The sequence below is a fragment of the Ixodes scapularis genome, unplaced genomic scaffold (assembly GCF_016920785.2).
Source record: "Ixodes scapularis isolate PalLabHiFi unplaced genomic scaffold, ASM1692078v2 PGA_scaffold0__279_contigs__length_252992795, whole genome shotgun sequence".
Lineage (NCBI taxonomy): Eukaryota > Metazoa > Arthropoda > Arachnida > Ixodida > Ixodidae > Ixodes > Ixodes scapularis.
The window spans coordinates 25,352,687-25,378,374 of NW_024609835.1; the positions used below are offsets into that span (position 1 = coordinate 25,352,687).

Consider the following 25,688-nt stretch of genomic DNA (forward strand, 5'->3'; position numbering starts at 1 on the left):
TGTATCCTAGCCTCCTCTATACTGACAAAGCCTGGCAGATCGCCACGAGACGCAGCCGCCAAAAGTGAAAAGGTAGAGCGGGAGACAAGAGCCATGTAACGGGCGCCCCGCTGCGGCGAGAAGCCGAAACACACTTGCCCCGAGCGATGGAATGTCCGCTCGTGCTTCTCGCGTTCCTAGGGCTGCCACTTCTTTCCTCGTCAGGTTCGAAAACGATGTTTCGGGTACCCGCCGCTGCCAAAGCTGTGCGCTGAATACCAGACTTCCCGAGAAATGCTCTTTGCTACCAGATCCTCGCGCTGCAAATCTGCGACCGGGCACTCTATGGGCCCGTCATTGAACTGCCAGGCTTTGTGAGTATAGAGCAGGCTATGGCTGTACCAATTGCAAGAACACTGTCATAGTCACCCCCCCCCCCCCCCAAAAAAAAAAAAATAGAAAAAATTAAAAAAGAAAAGTTTAATGGGATAAGTGCTAATGAGCGGGGGAGGCAAATCAATGCATTTTGTACAGGCAGTGACGAGAGCCGGAGCTAGAGTTGTGACCTCTCTCGGGGTGCCAGGGCCTTGAGAGGCTCAGCATTGCTACCTTCCAAGAGATCTTGGCGCAGGCTTGTCCAAGGTAGACTCCACTGCGCGGGAGGCGACCAGCAACAAAAGCTACACCTCTACCAGGCTCCGACGGTTTATCGCTCTCAAGCTGATCGACTACCCGACGTTTGACATCCGTGACACCTCTCTCAAGTTGCCGTCATCCACACCCCAGCCTGCTACCAACACTTTTCAACCGGAATTCTGATCTTCCAGCCCATGAGCTCCTCCGATACGAATATTAAGAACTGGAGACCAATCATCGTGTATTCAACTGACACGGGTAGATAGTCGCACGTTCTATGATATAGTATAACATATTTGTTTTTATTCCTCATCAATGATGGAGGGCAGACCGGAGCAAAAAAGCTGATAAGGAACATCTTGACGGGTCCCCGAACCCCTACAATGGCAAAGCAGACGGCAGGAAGAACAACGAGGAAATTATTAAAACAGGGAAAGTAAATTAAGAAATAGAATACAGTGGCTCAACAGACATTCATGGTCACATTTTTAGCATTGACAGAACAAATTTAAAAGTTATTTAGATAAGGTACAAATCAGTACTTGTGAGGCTGTTGAGTGAATGCCCTAGGATGTGTTTGAGCGTTTGTTTACTATAATTTTTTCTGTGAGGGATCGTATTCCAACACTCAATGTGACAAGTCGCATACGCCTGAAAGTTTACGGTCAGTGTTGAAAGTTCAGCTAGAAAGTGACAATTCCTTTTTTCTTTTTTTAAATTAACGATTAACCTGTAAATATATAAATTATTTGCAATAATAATTGCAAAAGCACGTAAACAAGTCGACAGTATGAGAGTCATACGGAGCGCTACAAATAATTCTGATCCGCCGCTCTATTTTTCTCGTTTATTCTACAGTGAGTGTTTCCCTAACGTATCCAGTTGTCTCCTGTGATCTTGCTATCTGCAATCTCAAACAACATAACAGATGCGAACATGCAATATTATGCCATTTGGACTATTTATGTTGTAGCATAAACCGGTAGGCCAACCCGGTTAAATACTGGGTTTGACGTTCGCACTTGGGCGTTCCATATTAGAAAAGATATGAACGTTGCCGCGTGCGTATTTCTTGAAACTTTTCGCGTAAACTTTATACGACGCAGGCTTACATACAGCAGAGGGGAAAAAAATAAGCACAACCTACAACAAAAAAACATTTCTTTGATGTCGCATAAAAAATAATGGCGAAAACCAAATCCCTCGCCAAGCTGAAAATAAAACTCCACATAGTGCGAATTTTGTAAATACACAAGACTACGCGCCTTCCTCGCGTTGCTGCATTAAACACGAGAAGGAAAAAAGAAACGACCTTCGTTCGAAACGCGAGAATCTCGAAATCGCAGTTACTCTTCGTCTTTTTATAAAACTTAGTTTCTTTCTTTTTTTAAGAATAGCACTGGTAGGACAGAGCGTAAGAGGTTACATAAAACGTCTATCTTCATTTATAAGACGGATGAGCCGTGGCTGGTTTTGCCTGATATGGGCAGTCAAAAAACATGTCGCCGAGAAAGTTTGAAATGGGATCATTCGTATAGATTATTTTCCGGCAGAAAGAATTCAAAAACTTCTAGCCGCCACAAGACTGAAAAGGGGACCAAACGTGTGGCTGCAAATAAGTGTATTTACAGATATGTAAAAAAAATTATAGAAGCAGAAAAAAAAGAACGCCACACACGAAATGTTGGTTTTTGGAAGTTGAACATCATTTCAGACACTGAGAAGTGATTCGACTATAGTTACCCCTGTAGCTTCGGAAACAGAAGGTCTTGCTTATAATGTTCACACTATTTTGTTTCATGCCTCGGCGCTCTAATCACCTTATGCTGCAATCGAATGACAACAATCTGTCTGATACTTGCCTCGCCATGTGTTTCTCAAGCTGTCAGTGTCATAAACTGATCATTTTTTTAGATCATAGTCTGACTGTCTGAATGATTTTTCATAAAACCCAACCACGTTTCTTTCCTCTCAAAAGATCACGCTGCAATCTACTCGACGAACCAGTCATTGTTCTTTTTTGATCCAGTTCAACAAATGAGAAGACAATCGGTGTCGTGCTCTAATCACCCCTTTCGCAATAAGTCTGGGGCGTAGATTAAAAGACCAATCATTTGTGACTCGAATGCAAAACGGGGTTGTACGCTTGCAAGAGCTTCAGAGAGCGTGTTTCTATAGTTTATTTCATCATAATTTGGCAAATAGCTCGTGCAAAAGCCGCACTCCCCCCCCCCCCCCCCCCCCCCAAGCCCAACAGAGTTATACCAATACCTTGCATAAGCGAACGTTGTGCAGGTGGAGTGCAATCCGGGTATACGTTATCAAGTGTCTCGCTCCGAGAGTCTGATTGGTTAACGAGGAATGCATAGCTTTCGTTGCATGTCAAGCTGTGGTGGAACGGAGTGTAGGCAGCAGACCAGAGTAGATGGAAATTCCCCTTTCGTACAAATAGGCCACTTAAAGTCGGGTTCTGCGGGACCCCAGATTGTGTTTTGCATAAGTGATCACTCACTCTGTTGTGATAAGTATTGGTTCTTGCATCTTTCACGTACTATTTGAAGAGTGATTTTTCTAAAAGAAAAAGAAAAAAAAAAGAAGAACAACAACTACAAGATAATTACGTTTTTATTCGCCTCGCTCTCTGCACATTAGACATGTCGCGCTGAAGGATTACCCATACCAGCAAATACATTTACGCGTTCGATGGTTTTCTTTTTTATTAAATTATTCATTCTCATTGTGAGTCTGTATTGAACGAATTTTATGTCTTGAGTAAATCAACTACGCGTACGCGGGGCGTATCAGGATAATAATTAAAGTTACTTAAGAAATAAGGCAAGTTAAAATGGTCCGCTTAAGCGTAATACGTTCATATTCGGAAACTTGGAAGGGACTTCACTATTATTAAAAATTTAATAAAGCTTAAAAAAAAATTCATAACGAAGCACATGACAAAACACGTTTAGCACAAACCAGCGATCGGCGAATTTTTTCGTTTCACAAATGTAAATCCGTCCTCAGAGCTACTAGTGTGGTCGAATGTGTTCATCCTGAGCATCAACCTAGCCGCGGTGAAGGCAAACATGAGTCAACGCTGTTTCTGTGTCGAGCAGTGTACGCTTAAACGCACTGGCAAAATTCTACACACACTCAGCACAAACAAATAATAAAACTTTTTTTGAATCAGTGAACTTCCGAAACTTCTTGATGTTGCTGTTGTTGTTGTTGTTTTTTATTGTATTTTTTTAAACATAGTGCGCCTACTTTATAAAACAAGTTTTCTTCGAAATCAAATTAACGTCAATATTCAGGTAACGAGATTCATTTTGACATTCGAGCGGTTCAAAAATGTTATCGTACGATTTCGTGGGGTTGAACCCGAAATTAAAGCATATTTCAAGATCGCTTGTAAGTAAAAACAAAAAGTATCGTACGATGAAAATTACTCTCATACATCTTTTTTTTTAATGAAAAGTTTATTTTGTGTTATACCATATCTATTGAGACAACCAGTGTCACCCAGTGTACGTACAAATATCTAGCATATTGTATATTTAAAAATGGCTGCAGAAACCGCTATTGTTCGTTGTCTATGAATTGCGGTAGCATTCGTCTAGGACAACCTCAAGGACGACGTCTAAAAGGGCATCCTAGAGGGCGACACTAAAAGGGACGTTTAGGACGACCTTTATTGCAATCTTAAGGACGATCTCTAGGACCACCGACAAGGACGACATCTATGTCGAAATTGAGGACAACTTCTACAAGGACCTCTAGGGTTATCTTAAGCACGACCTCTAGGACAACCTCAAAGACGACGTCGAGGGTGACGTTTTAGAGAGCGACGTCTAAGACAACCTCTAGGACGACCTCTAGGGAGAACTCAAGGACGACCTTAAGGCTAACGACAAGGACGACGTCCTAATACGTCGTCCTTTAGGACGTCATCTAGGACGTCGTCCCAGGTGTCGTCCTAGACGCTGCTCCCGACGCTGTTTCCGACGCTGCTCTCGACGCCTTATAGGGGCTTCCGACATTGTTCTCAACGCCATTTTAGGACGTCGCCCAAAAGGACTACGTCCTAGATGGCGCTGGGAGCAGCGTCGGAAGGTGTAGCCGGCCAGCGAAAGAAAGCCGACGGCGCGCAGAAGAGATCCGTCGGCAGCAATAACGCCGTGTTTAGGGAACCGCGCTTTTTTTATTCCATGTTTTACTTTTTTGCGTTTATCTTTAAACCAAAGGTACATCACAAAAATAATATGCTCATTTTAATAGACCGCGGTCGTCGCGAGCAGTCTCAATCAGGGCCGTTTATAATGGGAGTGTTTAGCCAATAAACGGGGGTTGTTGCCCGCTAGAGGCAGCGGATTTCGTGATAAAACGAAAATGGCGTTACTTCTTTGTCTTGTTCATTCCTGATAAATCACATAGAGTTCCTATGAGTCAGAGCCCCAAAATGGCGGAAGGTAGTAGTCGCCCCCCGTTTGTCATTTTACGCTGCTGTGGTTGCCAGATTGACAAAATCTCCTTAAGAAGGTCAAACTCTCTCAGTATAAACGGCTCTGGTGTCGATAAGGAGGTAGTGCCATCTATCAATACGTGAACCAAACGCTCCCCGCCTCTCTACTCCGACGTCGGCTTCTACGCCCGCCGTTGACCCTCGCAGTTTTTGGCCCTATGTTTTACAGATAGTTAGCGACGCTTTGTAATTTTACAAGTTAAACCGACCTGTGAAATACAGCTTAGACGAAAGGTTTAAATTGCTACATTCAGGGGCCAATCTTTACGGCCCATTTTAGATCGAGCCAGGTTATTTCTGACGCCCTATATAACGTCGTACAAGCTCAAATAGTCATCGAAACGTACGATTCAAGATAGGCCTAAGCGCAAAGGCAAAACAAACTAACATCAATTAAAATAAACATGTTGCAAACTTTTGATTTGCCAACTTAATAAAACATGTAAAGAAAAATGCCAGAAAAAGATAGACCCACACACATTCATGTTAATGCAGGTCAAAGAATTATACCACACTTTTATTTTTATTTCTAGACCATACGTTAAGCCTATCAAAAACGTCTGCATCAAAACAGTGACATTTACATCCGTACCAAATTTCCGGCAGCAGATAAAAAAAAAAAATATATGCATCGTCTGCAATATATCATAGCCTACTTTTCTATTCCCTGAGCTAAAATACAAATACAACGATACCTCGCACTAAGATATTACATTTCTACATTCCTTCGAAGAGCCACCATCGATCGTGTTTGAAGACCTTCTAGAAATTATACATTTTTAGTGATTGCAAAGTATTCATTTTATTTTTATTTGTTTTTAGTTCCGCTTACGTGGGTCTGTTTGATCGCACTGGAATATATTCAGCGAGCAATCAGAAACATTGCCGGCGTAATCTAGTATGCAAAAACGAACCTTGCGTATTTTACTCTCTTTTTTTTTTCTGGAACCCCGAAGACAATGACGGATATCACTTGACCCTTCTAAGCGAATTTTCAGGATTTGAACGATTTGAGTTAAAAAATTTTGTCAATTTTGGTGAAGTTTTGTTTATTAGTCAGCGTTCTACACTTTACTCGAAAAAAATAATAGATTACAATTACAATTCCGCTTGATTCAAACGTATTCAATTATAGTACTTGATTACTCGAAAACCAAGAGTAATTCGACTTTAGTTAAAAAAAAAGAAACGTTACTTTTCCGATTACTTTAAATAATCAAAGCGACATATTCTTTTCCGCCGTTTTGAAACGACTCTTTCGTGTTGTCCATTACTGGATCAAAGTCACAGATTTATGAGCTTCTTGTCTTTTTGATCCACCAATTCAGGTAAACCCTCCTCCTGTCGAAGACTTGTTTCGAGGATCCCTTCGTACGAAACTTGTACAGGCAAGGGACGTTATTGGAAAGGGGAGGGGATAATAGGAACGGTTACAAGTAGTTATAATACTTGTAAAAGTACTGAGATCACCCTTGCGATCACTTCCCCAAAAATGCAATCATTGGGTTACAAAATTACTCTAAAAGGTAATCGATTACAAATATTTTGATTACTTGTAACGGAGGCCGTTTAGGTCTGGTATTAGAGAACGCTGGAGTGCCTCTTAACCGATGTTAGTGTAATTATATTCGGGTAAGAGTCCAGTTCTTTCAGTGCCCATTGTTCAGCTACTCCCCGCGAAGACTATCTTGACCCGTCATCGTTATTTTTATTTAGTTTTTTTTTTTTTTTGTAAATTTGGTTTTTGTTCAATGCTGCCTAAGTAATGTAATCATGAGATGAAATAGAGATTCATCGTTTTCTTCATTTCATTTCATTTGTTGTTTGAATCTAAAACGCGTCGGTGGTTTTAGGAAAATATAGCTGAGCTGAGTTCAACATGGCAAAATCTCGAAACGTACGGCAACACCAAAAATCAGTGCGGTTTCTCCGTTGTTTGCGTTCCTCGCATTTCCGCAATGTTCGAAAGTTCAACGGAATTGACTTTCTCACTACGGTTATTTGTGAACTAAGTAACTATAATCTGTTCTGCGCATTCGTAAGTTTCATATCAGCCGCTGTTATGTTTCTACCCCGACGAGGCCATGCTCGAATCGCGGCGATCTTACAGGGACGGTCCGCAACACCATCGCTCGACTGAGACCGCCTCGAAGACCTGGACCCAAGGCTTTGGAACACCTGCCGAAGTTGCCGACGTCAGTGGGTCTTCGTCTTTCTCGTCTTTAAACATCGAGAGGAGCTGCAACTGCGACGACATAAACCTCCGGCCCAATGACAGAGGTTGTTGGACCTCATCTTCATCGAAGCTATCGAAGCCAGCAGCCACCACCAATCACGCCAGGATCCCGCTGGTGACGCAATATCGTCACGTCACCGCGGACATATAAGAGGGACCCGCGGACTCGCGCGGCGGAGACACAACCGGACTGACCAACGCCACCATCATCTAATCATGTCTCATTAAACATCTTCCTACTTATAGGGCTAGAGCCCTGTGCGGATAACACACTCTAAAAAAAGTCTGTGCGTCTACTTTCACGCACAACCCTCGGAGAACCAAACAGCGCAACTTACGGAGGCAGCTCAGCGTATGACGATGCCGAAACATATGCTTAGACCAAAAAACGCAGACTGAGTTGTGACATTAAGCAATGCAAGCGTGACGTTTTGCGTTGCTTAATGTCACAACTCAGACTGCACTCTTTAGTCTAAACATATGTTTCGGCATCATCATTCGCTGAGCTGCCTCCGTAAGTTGCGCTGATTGGCTCTCCGAGGGTTGTGCGTGGAAGTAGGCGCACAGACTTTTTTTAGAGTGTGCAGTTTGATCATCGGCATGCGATTTGCATCCGCAGACTTTGTGTCTGCACTCGATACGCTTCAGCGGACTTCGTGTCCGCATCCGAACCGCTAAAATCAGAACCGAATTCAAAATGCGATCAGCGCCTTCCTTTTACATCATTAAATCAAATATAAATGTTAAAAAAAAGTTTAAAAATAGGGTATCTTATAAGCCGTATGTTTAATTTTGTACCGATAACTCTTTGTGTATGAATACGGTCAAAGTAATTTTATTGTATTCTGTTATAATCGTGTTTGTATTATAAGCGATCACACTTCTACAGACATTTCTCATCCTTGGAAAGATGATCACTGTTTTGACAACGTCTTCGGAGCCAGTGACACTCTGCCCAGAAGATGCGCTCAAAAGGAAAGAAATTTAAATTTGTTTCCGTTTTGCTTTGTAAGCTCTGTTTGAAGCAGACGCATATTTTCTAAGCATAAAAATCAGCAGATAACATTACATCCTTTTATTTAGGCCGAACAATAAAAAACGTGGGAGAAGGAAGGCTATTATACTCATCTCAGAAAAGTATTCGTATTCATGTGGAAAGACGCGAGTCACCACTGAGAAAATGTTACAATACTCAATAATGGCAAAACCTCCTTCGGTTTCAGTCCTAAACACGAACCCTCAACTGCACCCCATACTTGGAGAAAACCTTTAAACTGTCGAGAAAAAAAAAAAAAGAAAACACACACGCAACGTTTTATTTGTTAAAGTCGCTGCCCAGAAGAGACAAAAAAATTCACAGGGTCTTTTGTGTAATCTTTAAAACAATTTGAAGGCAAAAACCCAAGCGCGATGCATTGAAGACTGACAAAGACAGCGCGCCGTGAGATTAACGCACCTTTGGTGCTGTTAATCTCATGGCACGTCGCACGCCCGCTCTTCACCGCTGCCAGAGTGAGAGTGTCCTCCTCTACCGCTGGGTCGGCGCCGCTTCTCCGCCTCCACCGATTCGGGCACAAGTAACGCCATCTCGTGGTCCAGGGGCGAACTGTGGGTTTTGGTACCTTTCGTGTCGCCAACGTGTTTTCCCTCAAGGACTGAACGATGTGACAAATAAGGCTTTCGCCTTAATATCGTCAGCATGGGCGGATTCAAACTTGTTCGTTTCTCTTAAATGATGACCCTAAATGAGAAGTCACTTTCCGCCGGTACATTTGATGCTGGGATGGCATGCGCGAACTGCGCTACAAGAGTGAGGTACGGAAACTCGTGCTGGCGCAAGTTTTCGTATCCCTCACCTATTCACTCTGCGCTCTCCGGTCGCACACGTTTGTGACCCGCCTCAACAAAATTGTAGACCCGGACCCGCGGGCATTCGCATCCGATCCGTAATCCGCGAAATCTGATTCATTTTTATCTGCCTCTGCAAGTCGACATCAGATATGCAGGGCTCTTCAGTTATAGTCCAAGCACGGTCTGCAGCCTGTCCGTCTCCCAGCCCTTAACATTGTATACTATAAAATTATGCTAGATTCGGGCTCAGACATTTCTAGTCTATGTTCGCAGCATCAATATATATTATACTTGACCAATCTACTGAAATTCTGAGAGCCCTAAATGGAAGCTAACGCGGTTTGAAATTTGATTAAGAACACTTGATTATGTTCAATCTGACTTCAAGCATCACGAGTATCACAAAAAGCCGGCTATTTTATGCCCTATTACCTAAGAAGACGCCTTTGAAGTTGCCTTGAAACCACTCCCCTTCACGGCAGCAGAGAGGGGAGTAAAAGGAGGATGTGAAACATCACATCACGAAAGGACCCTCGCGCGTGCTCCTCGGCTCGCAGAGCCCAAGTCGTGCGTCGTCGATACTTGCTGCGACTGCTTGTAGCTGATCTAGTTGGGACTAGCACCTTTTAGGCTTCTGAAGATGCTAGCTGAACGTAGGAACATACGTGAAGAGAGAGAGAGGGGAAACAGGGACACGCACTGTTGGACTAGCGCCGTCGTCTGTCATCGTCTTGACTTTGTCCTTGTCTTGTTGCACTGTTTTTTGAACCAGGGTGCATTTGCTGAAGATAAGCCCCTTCTTCGTCCACACCCATTAGTTTCATATCTCGGAACTAACGTGTGTAGAAGAAAAAGAGGTTTATCTTGAGTAAATGATTGCTAGTCCAGCAGAGTGTTTGTTCCGAGCATCTTTCTATAGAAGAGGCAAGAAACTTGGCGAATCCGACGAGCTTACGCTAAAAGGAGGCGTTCTGCAAAAGATGTAATGAGAATCGCGCCTGGTTCATTTATGCCGTCACTGCTCCATCAACCAATGACGTTTGGTGGCGACAAACAACCGCATATATTTTGTTGTTGTTTTTTTCGTTTTTTTTAGTTAATTTGAGGGCAAATGATGGTGATATTTAGATTCTCCATGCAAGGCGACACCTGAAAGAAGCATTAACTCTCTTTATTGCCATTTCACATTCCCTTTGGGCAGTAAAACATCACAAAGAAAATGAATACTGAAACATAGCACAGAAACTAAGTAAAACATAATTGGCAGCGACTTTTACCTGCAAACTCACATAATGCATGAACAGTAATATAGGGCGATGGTGAGGGAACTAGTGTGACAGGTGACGTATATTTTCCTGCTAAATTTATCGGGAAAACTTTATGGCTATATAGGCCACGTGACGTCAATTTCCCCTACTAAATTTATCGGAGATACTGAATAGGTGTCTAGGTAACGAAACGTAAATTTCCCGCTACGTTTAGCGGTTTACTGAATCGGTGTAAAGATAATGTGACGTCAATTTTCCGCTAAATTTAGCGGGGAAATATAGTTGACATATATGTAACGTGCCGTCAATTTCCCCAAGATGTATAAGTTACGTGGCGGCAGGTGACATCAGGTGACGTCCCGTGACGTTCTGTGACGTTATTTTCCAGCCAAATTTAGCGGGGAAACTAAATTTGTGTATTGGTCCCGTGACGTCAATTTTTCCGCTAAATTTTGCTGGGAAACTGAATTGGTATGCGTGTCCCGTGACGTCAGGTTATGTGACATCAATTTTTCCTCTAAATTTAGCAGAGAAACTGAATTTATTTATTTGTATTTATTTTATTTTATTTGAAAATGCTGCCAATCCCTTGGGAATTTTCGCAGGAAGGAGCAGACAAAAGTAAATACACACGCGTTTACATTTCATCACCATCTACAGCATTAAAATGCAAGTAATTTGTACAATAAACACTGGGACATAAAGAAAAGTAGAAATACCTTTAAGAATAATGCACAATGGTTAACATACATTTTTTAAAGCCAAATTAAACAACCACTGTTCAATCACATGTGAAAATAAGAATAAAAAATATGCAAATCAAGTCATTCCTAATTACACATCACTGTGCAATAAAACATCTAATCAAGATAGAAATAATGTGATTGAGGTGCTTTTAGTAATGAAAGGATCTAGTTGATCCCATTCCCTAGTAGCTAAAGGAAAAAAGAGTAGCGGAAGCAGTCATTTTTAAAGCAGTATTTGGTCAAGGTTTTATTATGTTTGTGCCTGGTCTGTCTAGTATTTGAAAAAGAGACGTACTTGGATTTGTCAATATTGAAAGCATCGTGTAACAGAGTACGAGAACTTAAGCCTAAGTCGCTTAGCTCTGTTAGCTAGTGTAAGGAGACCAGACCTTTTGAAAAGTTGGTGAGTCGGTGCGCTTGTATTTGTTAAAAATAAATCTTACTGTTTAGCGCTGCATATTTTCAAGCTTAGCTACATTGTTTTTCGTGTAAGAAAACCAAACGATGTTTGCATATTCCAGCGTTGATATAACAAAACTAGTGTATGCTAAGAATTAAGTGGGTGTAGCGGCTAGCTTGAGTGTTCTTTTTATGTACATACGTTTTTTAATGCTTCTGACGTTACATGATTTACGTGTAGGTCCCATCTTAAATTTGAAGTATTAAGTAAGCCTAAATATTTACACTGAGTTATCCGTGAGATCACGATATTATCAAAGCCGTAGTGAAATTCAGAAATAGATTTCTTTCTTGTTACAGACGTGCAAACAGTTTTGCTCACGTTGAGATACACCTGCCAATCAGCGCACCATTTATTGATCAATTGAAGAGAACTATTTGGTACAAGGTGATTATCCGATGAGTTGATTTCCCGGTATATGAAAGAACCATCTGCAAATGATCTCATTTTAGCATCAATGTTAGTTGTAATATCATTTATATAAAGTAGGAAGAGGACTGGCGGAAGGACGGAACCTTGCGGAACGCTGGAAGTGACTCTGACAGTTTCTGAAGCCTCTTGTCTATATTGCACAAACTTGGAGCGATTTGATAAGTAGTTTTCAATCTTACTGACTATAGGTCCTTCACCAATAGCATGTTTTAGCTTCATGATTAGCTTGGGGTGTGAAACTCTATCAAATGCTTTTGAGAAATCGAGCAGTAGTATGTCTACTTGCGTTCTGTTGTTACTGCTAAGGCTCACGTCATGCAAAGTTTCAAGCAGTTGGGTGACTGTTGAAGGACCACTTCTAAATCCATGTTGTTCAGGAGAACGAATTTGGTGTGCATCAAGAAATGTTGTGATGTGCTTTAGAACAAGTACACGTGAGAGAAATCGATCTAAAGTTCGAAGGGTTGGTGATGTCGCCTGATTTGTGAATAGGTATGAATTTACATTTTTTTTCCATTCAATGGGTAGCTGACACGTCCCAAGAGACTTATTAAAGATAAAGGTTAAGTATTTGCTCTTCCATTCAGCGTATCGTTTTAAGAAGGCGTTTGGAATAGTATCAGGACCGCTGCCTTATTTGTATCTAGGTTGAGTAAGAGGTTGAAAAGTTCTGGTTCAGTTATCAATATAGGCTCCAGAGCAATAGCGGTAGGTTCGAGATTGGAGAATAGTACCATTATCTTCTGTAAGAACGGACTGAAAGTAACTATTATACTCATCTGCCTTCCTTTGGCTCTCTTCGGGGTTTGGACTAGGAGAGTTCGTTTTCTTAGGATTGACATGATTCCAGAATTTATTTGGAGAGTTCTTTAACAATTCATGAAGAGTCACGTTGTAATACTTTTCTTTTGCTCCTTTTGTTTCATTTTCGTAGTACTTTTACCAATTCAGCAAGGGCATGTCTACCTCGTGGGCATGCTTTTGTTTTCAGTCTTTCGTTTCCTTTTAAATCTTTCGCTTAGCATGGATGATATCGCGTTTGATTCATGGATGGTGTTTTTTTTGTTAACTTTTTTCTTGTAGGTATGTATCCAGTAATACTGTAATGAACTATATCTCTGAACTGTATATACTGTATATAACTGAACTGTGTATAGGTTTCGTGATATCAATTTCCCCGCTCGGGAAATGCGTGGACGGCCGGCCGGCCGGACGGACGGACAAGTTGTTGGGATTGCGCAGTAACATGAAAAAGCATTTGAAGCTTTAAAACGAATATCATTTAAAAGAGTTGCAGGTATGCCCGTTATTTAACTCCTGTATTGTTTTATGCGTGTAAGTTAAGTATGTTGATATTTCTGTTTTATGAAAGCCGCTTGACTGAACGAAAAGAACGAAAAGTTAAGCGGAAGGGCGATTTTCTTCCGAAGAACGCATAATGTTGTTAGTTTTTAATGTGGCTGCACCTCATAAAAAGCAACCAGTATTTTGTTGTTCTTGGAAGAGATTCAATGTATTCCCTGCAGCCTTAGTTGCTGTCAACGTGAACGTAAATAACGACGTGCGACCGAGCGTACGCCTTCGTAAAAGTAGCTTTAACAGGCAGAACATATATTCAGCGAATACACGCAGTTATAATTATTATTTCCCCGTGGAAGAAGCGCAATAACGACACTCGAGAGCAAAATATTCTTCGTAAAAAGAAATGAAACAAAACACACACATTAAATTTTGCGTCTTTTCTTTAGGAAAAGAACGGTGTGACAAGAGTCATTATGCAGATAAGTTTTCTGCATATTTGTCCGGTCGATATTTCGCTTCTCTGTTTCGCACAAAGTTGCCGCTGCCGGCGTTGCTAAAGTGCACGTTTTCGAATTTATTGTGTTTTTTCTGAGTAGCATTTCTTTTTTTTCTTTTTTTCCTGAGTCTGCGGAGTCTAAGACAAGTGACATGCGGTCGAAAACAAAGCTCTGAGAGTACGTGCTCTGGTGAATAAGTGCTATTTCAGTGCTTATTTGCCGGGCATTTATTGTCTTTTGAAGCACGAGACGCACAGTAATGTCTCCTGGAGGAGAAAACTAGCACTATACAACAAAAATAAGGGATGTCGTTTTTTTTTCTTTTGTTAGCGGCCAAGTGTGAGTTTGACTTCGCTCCTAAAAGGGAGTAATTAAAATGTTCATTACGCAAATATTAATAGACATTTATAAAGTTACATTGCGTTTATTCTGCAAAAAGAAAGCAGCTTGAGTAATTGGTGCCGACAAGACAAATGCAAGCCGCTTTCGTCAGACTTTCCAGTAATGTGTTTTAGATTAGAAAATGTTGCGCACTACAGTAAACAAAAACACGTTTATTCCTGTACATCATTCGCTCTTTGAATACAAACAGTGTGTAGGCTCCTTCTACGTTATTTTCGGCAAAACTTACTGTTGCTTTAGTGCGGCTAACTGCAGATGCAGTCAGCCGCACTAAAGCAACAGCAAGTTTTGCCGAAAATAACGTAGAAGGAGCCTGATGCAGTCAACCGCGTTAAAACAACAGTAAGTATACTCTGCCTCAAGCGTTGTGTGCAGGAAAGGCAAAAGCATAGGAACGAACACATGGCTTTCAGATTTGCTTTCCTTCCGCGAGTGAGACGGAGTATGGCGATGTAGAGGTGATACATTATAAAAGCAGCCCGAACGACGAAGTGAAGAAATAAACGCAAAAAAAAAGCAAAGCTGCCGTGTTTGTTACTTCACATCGTCTTCGTCGTTTTAGCTATTTTCATTATGCATAACGTCTACAAGCTAGCCCAATTTGCTACCTTAGTATGTACAAGCGACACTTCCTGGCTAAGAAAGCCTAAGTGCTCAATTGTCCTGCGGCACTAAGAAGGCCGCCGTATTCCCAATGATTGGGCAAGATTCCAGTAGCCGAACGCTGATGCCGTGGTCGTGCCCAATCATTGGTCTACGGTCGCCTTGTTTAGTGTTTAGTTTTTTTTTGTATCTAGAAGATGTTGGTAGAGATGAATTCCGGCTTGTTTGCTTGGAACAAGTGAACGGACTATTAAATGTACAAGATGCGCTTCGAAGTTAACAGTGATTGAGCAAAAAGAAAGGTCGATCGAGGTCGAGCTTTCCTCGCTGTCCCGTGCACTTGAATCGCTCAACAAAACAAAAATATTGCTCGACTAAAAATCTTTAAAAGCAAATTTTAGAAAAGACAAGTCACATAGACGGTACTTGCTAAGAATTTGGAACAGCTAATGTCACTTACTAGGTGAGAACGGTAGTAAGGAGCTTTAGATCTCCTGCCTCTGACGCAAGCTTCCTACCTTCGAGAACGTTTCGGGGTCTCGCGCACTCCGAGTGTGTACAGGCAGCCAAAGCACGGCGGAAGGCATGGAGTGCGTGCAGGATGAAGGGCGCTCGACACACGCGTCCTGGTCTTCTCATTCTATCAGTAACGCCGAGAAGCTAAGAGAAAGAGGAAGAGACAAGAGAGTGCGGGGACGTCGGAACCAGAGCCGTATATAGAGAGGGATTTGGGCCGTTCATTGCGAAGTATAGTAGGCAAGTGAGGAGGCGCCATTGGCCGAAATCGGGCTGGCCGTGTTCCAGGGCGTCTTCAAAAATTCGAATGTGACCAACCAAAAGCCAGAAATAATACCCTGGCGGTGGTCGCGCGAAAAGAACTTAATAGGTGCGTCGGAGTAACTTTCGGTAACGGAAATTATGGGTCACGTGAGGTTTCAATCCCGGTCCTCCAAAATCATGGTGGAACAGCGCGACTAGGGGACCGATTGACATAATCCGTACGGCAGGCGCCGAAGGCCGGAAATCTACCGTTCGAGCGGTCACAGTCTCTCCGAGCAAAACAGAGTTCAAGCGGCACGTTCGTTTCTTATCTTTTTGCATAATCATAATCGAAACATCACGTGCATCATATTTTCTGCCACGAAGAGTTACTACTGTGAACCTTTACACTCTTATTAAATTAAAACTGTTTCTCTTTTCCACCTGTAGGGAATTCTTTTCGGCTTCTGATTGGCCAAGAGAGCATGCCAAGCCCTGTGTCTGCGTCTGGCGTGCGACCCAGTGCATCTTGCTCCTTCCATAGACCAAACTCTCTCTATACACGGCTCTGGTTAGAACGCCGAGCTCTGTTTGGAATGATTAGTGGGTACACCTAAAGCCCGCTGCCTTTGTCTAAACTGCACTCGTCGAATGCGTGAGAACGCGGTACGTAGTTGTCAAACGTTTGGCTCTCGCATTCAAATGCCGTCGACGAGTACACTGGAGAGAGAAGCAGCTAGCATTAAATCTACTCATTGATCATTCAAACCAGAACTCGGCGTTCTGACAACCGCGTGCGCACTCGTCTACTCTGTCTTGCGGCGCAAATCCACCGGACAAGACAACCAGAATGGTCGATTCCGGAGAAAAAAATCTGATATTCTTTCGTCTTGTCCAGGGGGCGAACGAAAATATCTAAGCCTTAAAACCAAAGGTTGGGCTATAATCTTCTTGAAATTAAACTCGTGTAGTCACATGTAAAATGCACTCATTGCCTAGGTTCTTTCAACGCATATGAGTACAGACCTGTCGTTGTAAACTTTAAACAGTCTAAAACAAGACACGGTAGAAATTCTCCAGGCTGCTTAAAGGGGCCGTCAAACAATATGAGGTAAGAGTGCTTTTCACTTCACTCAAGCTAATTGGCACGTGTGGAAACCAAGTATACTCTCACGGAACGCCACTGGCCAAGAAGCGTCTTGGTCGCCGCGTAAATTCAAGGAAAAAAGCCGTCGTTTTGTCCGTTTGCAAAAGTTGATGAAGAAGTGGGGGGGGGGGGGGGGGGGGGGGGGGTTGCATTGTTGGCGTGGTGAACAATACGGTCCCCAGGATTGCGTTATCAAGCTTTGCGATGCCCGTGGTGACGATATTTAAATGCATCTCCTACAGTGGACACAAGCTAGCATTCAATCTGGGCTCGTGACAATCAACGCTTCAACATGCATTATGGTTAGCGTCTCATGCCCAATCACTGCAATGACAGGAATAACCGTGCCCTGTGCTTTCCCAATCCCAGCGCGTGGCTATGATAAACATTGGCTGTATTTGCTGGGGCTGGGTTTACATGGGTGCGATCATAGCGAATCGAACAGGGACCGATCACACGCATTCTGTCGTTCTGCCTCTTCCTCTTCTACCCATTAACAACCAATCAAATAGTCAAATCTCGATTCAATGTGCTACGATCGCATCCCTTTAAGTCTAGCGATTGGTGGCACATAATCGGCTCGAGACCACGTGACCCCTTTTTCTGGCTGCGAGTTGAGGGCGTAAACGCTGCTACATCATTCTCAATTTGTTCTTTTGTTTTTTTGTTTTTGTGATTTTTTTTTTTGTGGGACGAGAAAAACGTTAACGCGTGTTTCATAGGTTATAAATGTCAAGGAATAATTCTAAGCAGTATCTACTGAAAGTAAAAAGATATTGCATCGCCCCTCTAAACATCAAGCCGTCTGTCAGAGTGAACTTCTGTGGAAATATTCGAAGAGGAAAAAAAGAAGAGTTTAGAAGATTCCAGGGACCAACAGCTAATCTGAACTGCACTTTAACCAAGTTTAGTGTTGGCCATAAAAAACGTTTATTTTTACCTACCTACATGTGCGAGAAACAAAAAAACGTTAATAAAAGCGATCAATACAGCTGCTTCGGAATAGAAACGTTCGCGCTTTGTTTCTCCAATAATGCCGAAGGGGCACAAGCACGATTTTCAGCAGAAGGGCTACTGATCACCCCTTTTACAATACACTTAAACGAATCAAGTTATCTGCTTAAAATCATAACGCGGTTCCCTTTGTGATAGCAGCTATAACATCCCGCTAAAAGCTAGACAATCTTTGAATTGCTGCGATAAAACTGCATTTGTATGTTCTAAGGGTTTATTTTTTACGCACTCAAAAGTCTGCCCGATGTACAAAAAAAAAAAAACGCCTGCCAAGAAAATATTATATACAAGACATTCCCGATATTTATACGGCAGGATTTTTGTGCTTCCTTGTACAACGCTCCCAACATCCGAATTCAGGCGTCAGGCCTACTAATCCGAAACTCAATTTGAAATACTGTTACATCGTACACTCTCAGAAAAAAAGAGCATATATTTGTACACCTCTTGTCCCATATAGGACGCCCCAAAACGTCAGCGCTCTGACGTCGAGCAGACGGTAACATTTCACGAGTGGCTTGATACCGGAGTGGTGTAACTACCTAAATTTTCTAATGTGCATGTTACTGGCGACAAAGGAGTAATCGGTGTTTTCTTCGCCATGCTGCAAAACCTTAGTGTTTTTCTTCCTTTGTAGTTTTGATACGTACTTTAGCTGTTTATGAGTTATGCTGCAAGGTTATCAAGCCCCTCGTAAAAGGTGGGGCCGTCTGTTCGATGCCAGTGCGCTGTACGTCGAATGGAAATTTTGGGATGCATCATATGGGGAAAAAAGGCTTCAAGACGACTCCCTGTTTTTTGGAGTGTAACGCGCCGCCAAAACTTAAATATTGCGAGATTGCATGTATAAAAGACGAGACCCACATGTCTGCTCCTTTTTCGCAATTCTTCCCTAAGCTAAACAAGAGGTTTCTTACAAAGCTCCCAACATAATTATCGAGCAATTAAATGGAAAGGTGCAAGGGAGCTGGACAAGAACGAAAATAACGGGAGACGAAAATAATCCCCTTGTCCAGGGATTATTTTCGTCTCCCAACATTTTCAGCTGGTTAACCTGATCCAGCTAGTTGTAAAATTTGAAAAATACGGCTTATTCAAATTATGACCGTACGATTCGTTTAGAGCATTTCTGATGATAAAGCTTATTACACCCTTCTTCGCGGTTTTTAGATGGCAGCTTTAGTAGCTCTATACCGGCTTAGGCACACCTTTCTTGTAGCCCCAGACACAAACATTCTCGTAATTAGACCTTGCCATCCAGAAAAGAAGGGTTACATGTAATGACCTACTTAACATTGAAACAAAGTAAAGGAGCTCATAGTTTGACAGTGGCAACGAGTCTGTAGACACAAAGCCCTTTAAATACGAGATTAAAAAGAAGTCAACTTTTCTACTCACAGATGTGCGATAGTCTATACTATCTCGCATATGTGCGACATCAGCTTCAAATTTGCATCCACCACTGATTAAGAATTCTCAGATAAATTTCCAGCAAAAATAAGCGCCAAAGATGAGTCAATGCAAACACCCTGTGCTTGCATTGACCCATAAAATTCCAACCTCATTGGCCTAAGGCACAATTTTAAGCAAGGAGAAGTAGCTACCAGCATCAATTTCAGACTGAGAAACCTTACTACGTTACCTTCCGACCACTCCATAACTGTCACAGAAGGACCGCATAATAATAGGCAGTAATAAAAAAAATGAGCAAAAACAAAAAAACGCCAGCTACATTTCCAACAAGAAATTGCTGTTATAAGGGATAGTCCATTCCATTAAAATCTAAGTGGACTGGGAACCCCTGAGTTCTTTAAAAAGAAGTTTTCGTTTAAACGTTTTGTACATCAGATACTACGAATAGGCCTTGATGCATAAATCGATATATATCGCACCATCCGGGTTATGCTTCGTAGATTAAACCGTTCAAAAAATATAGCTAAATCTTGTCTGAACCAACAACTTCCAGTTGTCATTTTTCTCGTAAAACCCAAAATAAGTGGAGTTAATAACCTGACTACATCATTTCAACCTTGTCCAATAATTAAATTTATGATAAAACATGCCAGCCAGCACGTGCTGGCATGAACGAGTAAGCATATTTTATTTGCGAAGTTTTATCTTTTCTTGGTCGTGTGTAACACCATGCAAGCGATAGCATAACAACAAGATAGTATTGCGCTGTTTCATTCTTCTTTTTTTTTTTTCGTATAATGAGATCTTTCTAAACTGATTGCTCAAAAAACTAGCGAACAGCACAAACATATTTTTTCTTCTTTTATAATTGTAACGGCATGATGTAATGCTGTGGTATACGTGCAATCAACCTCTTCGTATGCAGGGACTTTATTGCGTGGGACGGGACGAACTGAGAAGCAGGGAGAATTAGGAGAGGACGAACCCTTTCGTAATGACAGGAGGTTGGTGTATGAGGTCACAGTGCACGTCACCATGGGGGCTTTTTGATGATGAACCATGGGAAGATGGAGGAATTGGATAAACTATAATCGCGTCAAATGCCTGAATTCGAATTTAGGCACCGCGTTCAATCAAATGGGACACCAGGCTAGCTGGGTATTCATTTTGGTTGAATACAATAAATGAGGCTTCTTAAAAAAAAAAAAAAAAACTCTATGCACAAAAGCTGAAGTTGATTTGTTTTTCTTACGTTTCTTTGTCGTTCTTTAATATAACATGTATTACTATGCATCAAACTCGTACACTCTTAACAACCGCCAAGTGTACATACGCACCGCGAAGCAGTATTAACTCCGAATCTCCATTGGGAACGAAGGTCCTAAAGGGACCGGGGGTTCATTCGAGATTTTCACGATTCAGGTTATTTTCAGAAACCGCTGAGCGAAGCTCTCTTAAACACCTGACGCTCGAACAGACCGTGGACGCCCTTTCGCTCTCCTTAACCAACAGTTATTCCCATCATGAATCCAATACTCTTATCGTCTAACGTCTCTCCCCCTTCCCTTCCTCTGCCCCACCATTTCCTTTGATCACTTCCAAGAGTCAAGTACATACGAGACACCGCTACCGCATAAAAATACACGAAGGAATAAAACGCAGCTCCCCCAAGTGCACGCGCCCAATTCTGCCACTTCCGGCGATTGCCGCGGAGACATGGGAAACAAGAAGCGTGGTGGTTGGAGATGGGGGAGGGGTGCTCTCTTCCCTCGCGCTTCATTTCATCCGTCGAGCTGAGCTGCGACGAGCACTTTCCCCGAACACGGCGCACACTACACCGGCCGACGGCGTGACCGGAAAGGTACGCCGGCGGAGCCTGGAAAAAAAAAAAACAGATTGAAATCCTTCACCTAGTATAGCTCGTCATCGCCAAAACCACTCAGCGGTGCAAGATCATTATCCGGGCGTTCGTCGTAATACCCCGGAACTCCTTATGGGCGGACAAGGTGTTGCCGGCGACGCCAGCGGTTCCTGAGCATCGGACGCCCAATCACAACCCCCGCACGCACACACGCACACACACACACGCACACGCACGCACACACACACACGCACACACAAGCGCACGCACACACGCACGCACACACACACGCACGCACATACAGCGAAGAGGCGAAGGTCCAACAGCGCTCGCTGAGAGGCGCGTTTGCCACGGCCGATCAACTTCGCGCATCTCATTCCAGCGTGTGCGCCTAACACCTGGAACTTACGGTATTCTTTTGTTTTTTGTATTTTGCGTTACTGCGTTTTCGCTGATACTTCTTTCGCGTCTCATCTAGGCGGGGCCGTTTATTAGAGGCGAATATTGGGTCCATCATCTCGCTGCTCGATTCCATACTAACAAACATCAAGAAAACGCGACCGCGTCTGTCAATGTCGGAAGTAGGTTCGTAACGGCGACTTATAGTATATATCCAAACTGCAAAAATGGTGTTCTTTTTTTTTTTTATCCCTTTTCAATTTGGAAGCTAGTCCATACCAAAATGAATTCTCATCCCGTTATGCTTTTCTTTTTTTATTCTCTGTCGGATACTTCCTGTTTAATTTTTTTTTTAATTTTTTTTTTTTTTATGGAACGATGCGATCGCCGTGGCAATTTACCGGGTGCGGTTAATGTGATTCCGAAACGGCTCTGCGGTTCCGCTTATAAAAAAAAAAAGATGTTGGATTTTTTTGTTCGATTTAGGGGGTAACTAATCATTGGAATAATCAGGCCGGATTTACATAGTACTTGATTGAAACCAAATTCAATTCCCAGATGTGGAACGCATGGCACAGATGGTGTTAGACCTAAGGATGCGATAAAGAGAAGGTACGAGCAAAGCTTTATTACAGCTACTAAGGGTGTCACATTAATAGTAACCGCATGAACGTGAAAGCAATATACATATTTGTTTCTCCTTTTTTTTATTATCATACCCTAAATGTCTTTTCATCATCTATGGAGTATGGCGTGAGGGTTCTTACGTCAGAGCGGCAGTGTTATCTCAGGCACGCATAATCGTTCAACATTTTTGTCATTATGTTAACGTGTAATATGTCGACGACGGCTATTTATTTTGCTCTTGACGGGATGCTTTATCGAGCGTGCGTTCCTTACATTATAAAATGTTCTTTACATATTTTCCCCCCTTTTGATTCCTCTGGCGGCCTGAACTTTCCTGGAGCTTTATTTCTATGGCCGAACATATTTATTTTTTGTACAGGCGTGTGCGTAAGAGCGGGAGAGCCACATTTGTGTTGAGTGCGCGCAAAGGTGATTCAAGCGCTAATGATCGACGTTCCCGAAAAAAAAAAGATAGGCGAGCTTCGCTGTTAGCTCTGGCGTAAGGTGTCGCTAAGGGTCGCTTAAGACGCTGACGAGGTGTCAGATGCAGTTTTTCCGCGACGCCCCCTTGATCGCTTGGCGCCGCTTCCGCCCTTTGGACTTCCGTCTGAATCTTGAGAGGGAACTTTTTTTTTCGCCTTTATTCCCAACGCGTTATCTCTGGATATATCTTACTCGTATACCCTCTTATACCATCACGTTTTTTTTATTTTTTTTTCAGAAATATTTTAGTTATATGAAATAATAAAATGTGAAAGTGTGCTAGTTGGATCAGCATTATGAACAATAAATAGCGCTAAGAAAACAGATAAGGACGAAATCCCACGAAGACGGGAATATCAGTTCTTTCTTCGCAGTCTTGTCCTTGTCTGTCCTTCGCGGAATTCATTGCTCGCCGTACGAAGTATTTAAGTAGAAACGCCGCAAGGCGGCGATTCCTGCGATTCCAAAAGAGCCAAGACGTAAGGACTCAAACCATGGAGAGGGTTCGGATTTTAATACGAGAACCTCTTGCTCAGATTGGTTGCTTATGCGCATGCGCGAGGAGAGATCTGAAAAACTTTAGAGCCTGACGCTAGTAAAATAAAGGGATTTCGATACCCCATTAGCGAACAAACCGTCGACTTACTTCTCCAAGTTTAACGTTTTCCTAACGTTCACGCTTCTGAAAAGTGAGGACCAAATTAAGCTCTCGAGGCCTCCTGGAGGGAAGCCAGGAGGAGGAAAGAACATTTATTGTCCGACAGAATTGGCATTCTCCCTCCACCCTCGGCACCAGACCGGGGAGGCAGGAGGCACCGCTTTAGATGCTGGCCAGGAGGTCTTGTGTCCCGGCGGCCTCTTCAGCCAGTCGGACGAGGCGGAGCTGGAGCTCAGGGTCCGAACTGCGCAGCAGGGTCTCCCAGGATTCTTTAGAAGCGATATTTAGCGCCCTCCCAGGAGAATTTGAGCATTCCCAGAATATATGGTCGAGGGACCCTCTCAACCCGCAGTGCTTACACTCGTCTGATCTTATATCCGGGAACATATGGTTCACCAGGATTGGGTGTGGGTACGTGTATGTTTAGAGTCGTCGCCACGCGACTGCCTGCGTATTATTTAATGACGGGTCTGGTGGGGGTACCAGCCTACGTTCCAATCTGTAATGTTGAGTAATTTCCCCATATTTTACCATGCGTTCACCGCTCCCTTGCCAGAGGGGGTCCTCACCAGCCCGGCGGTATAAACCTCGAGCTAGCTCGTGAGCCGCCTCGTTGCCGGGGACGAAGGCATGTGCCGGTGTCCAGATTTGTCGCCTCGCAATTTGTCGCTGATCCAGAATCTTCGCCGCCGCAGGCGAGATTCTGCCTGCACTAAAATTTTGGATGGCAGTTTTACTGTCGCTTATGATGAAATTTGCTTTCGTGCCGACGCAAGCCAATGCTACCGCAACTTCCTCCGCCACTGCAGCGGAGCGCGTCCTTAAGGAGACTGCCGTAACGGCATTTCCGCGGCCATCGACTACCGCGGCTACCGCTCGTCCGTCGTGGCCACAAGCGGCGTCCACGTACGCTACCTGCTCCGAGGGCAGCTCCCTATACCGGAGACTAATGGCCTCTGCTCTCTTCTCTCTTCTGATCTTATTATGCTCGGGATGCATATTCTTAGGTAAAGGGGGGATGGTTAGCCAGTTTCTGATTCCCTCCTTAATTTCTGCCTTCAGGATTGGGCCCCTGTGAGGATTGATTCCTACTTTAGCCAGGATAGTCCTGCCCGTTTTTGTGGCGCACAATCTCTCAATCTGAAATGTGCGCACCGCTTCCGCCAGTTCCACCCACGTGTTGTGCATCCCGAGCGCCAAAAGTCGCTCCGTGGATGTGCACGTGGGCAGGCCCAGCGCGCGCTTGACGCATCTACGTATTAATCCGTCAATTTTCATCTTTTCTGCCGACTTTAAGTCGAGATAAGGCGTAGAGTAGCTAACTCTGCTGAATATGAAAGCTTGTACCAGCCTCACTAAATTCTTTTCTTTTAATCCTCGCCCTTTGCTCGCAACCCGCCTGATGAGGCTCAGTGTCTGCATCACGTGGCTCTCCAATCGCTTTAGAGTCTCTCCGTTGTGGCCGTGAGACTGGAGAACTAGGCCGAGAATTCGTATCTGTTCTACTTTTGGGACCTCTGCTCCCGCTACCTGAATTAGAATATCCGACGGTGCCATACACCGGAGATGCTTAGGGTTGTAGACGAATAGTTCCGATTTTTGTGGCGAACAAGCCAATCCTCGCTCGGCCGCGTACTTCACGATTGTGTCGGTCGCCGCCTGGACCCTTTGTTCAATTTCCGAGTCACTACCCTGGTTGACCCATAAGGTAATGTCATCTGCGTAGAAGCTGAATTGTAGCCCCTCGATGCGTTCTAACTGCCCGGGGAGCGCGCACTTGGCCACGTTAAAGAGGAGGGGGGACAACACCGAGTCCTGGGGCGTGCCCCTGCTGCCCAGCTCAAGAATGGAAGATTCGATAGATTGGAATTTTAGGCAGTTGTAAGTTGTGCGAGTAAGAGGTGGCTAATGTTTATGAACACTAACAGGTTTATGTAAATATCAACGTTTTGAGATTAACCAATTGGGGTTATATCATTGTACATTTGAGGTTCAAATAAGTATACCACTTCATCATATATTAACTCTGATTTGAAATAACGTCATATTGTCAATGATTAGGAACATCCTAGAGGCCTCAAAGTTACTGCCCATATTTACCTCAGCGTTCAGGAGGCGATTTTTTTCCAAGCCACTGTCTTCTTTAAATTAATATAGGTGTGTTATTTCTTCTCGCGTATTGTGGCACTGTTACAATGACGTTTAAAGTGTAACGTTTCTTTCTATTTGACGTCATAATACATTCTCGAGACTTCACACCGATTCCATGAATAAGGAAAACTCCGTTCTCAAAACACTTTCATTTGTTTCATGACACCCGCCGCCAAGCCGAAACCTTCTTTAAAATTAACTGCCTCGACAAAACATCAGGGAATTAATCCATGATAATAAAAATA

The 25,688-nt window shown here is 43.2% G+C and overlaps 2 pseudogenes; one reads left to right on the forward strand and one right to left on the reverse strand.

Moving 5' to 3' along the window:
• LOC115327105 overlaps window positions 1–22,129 on the forward strand; it is a 70,009-nt pseudogene extending 47,880 nt beyond the window's left edge.
• Window positions 22,130–23,453: 1,324 nt separating this feature from the next.
• On the reverse strand, window positions 23,454–25,338 carry LOC120840350 (annotated as a pseudogene).
• Window positions 25,339–25,688: the final 350 nt, after the last annotated feature.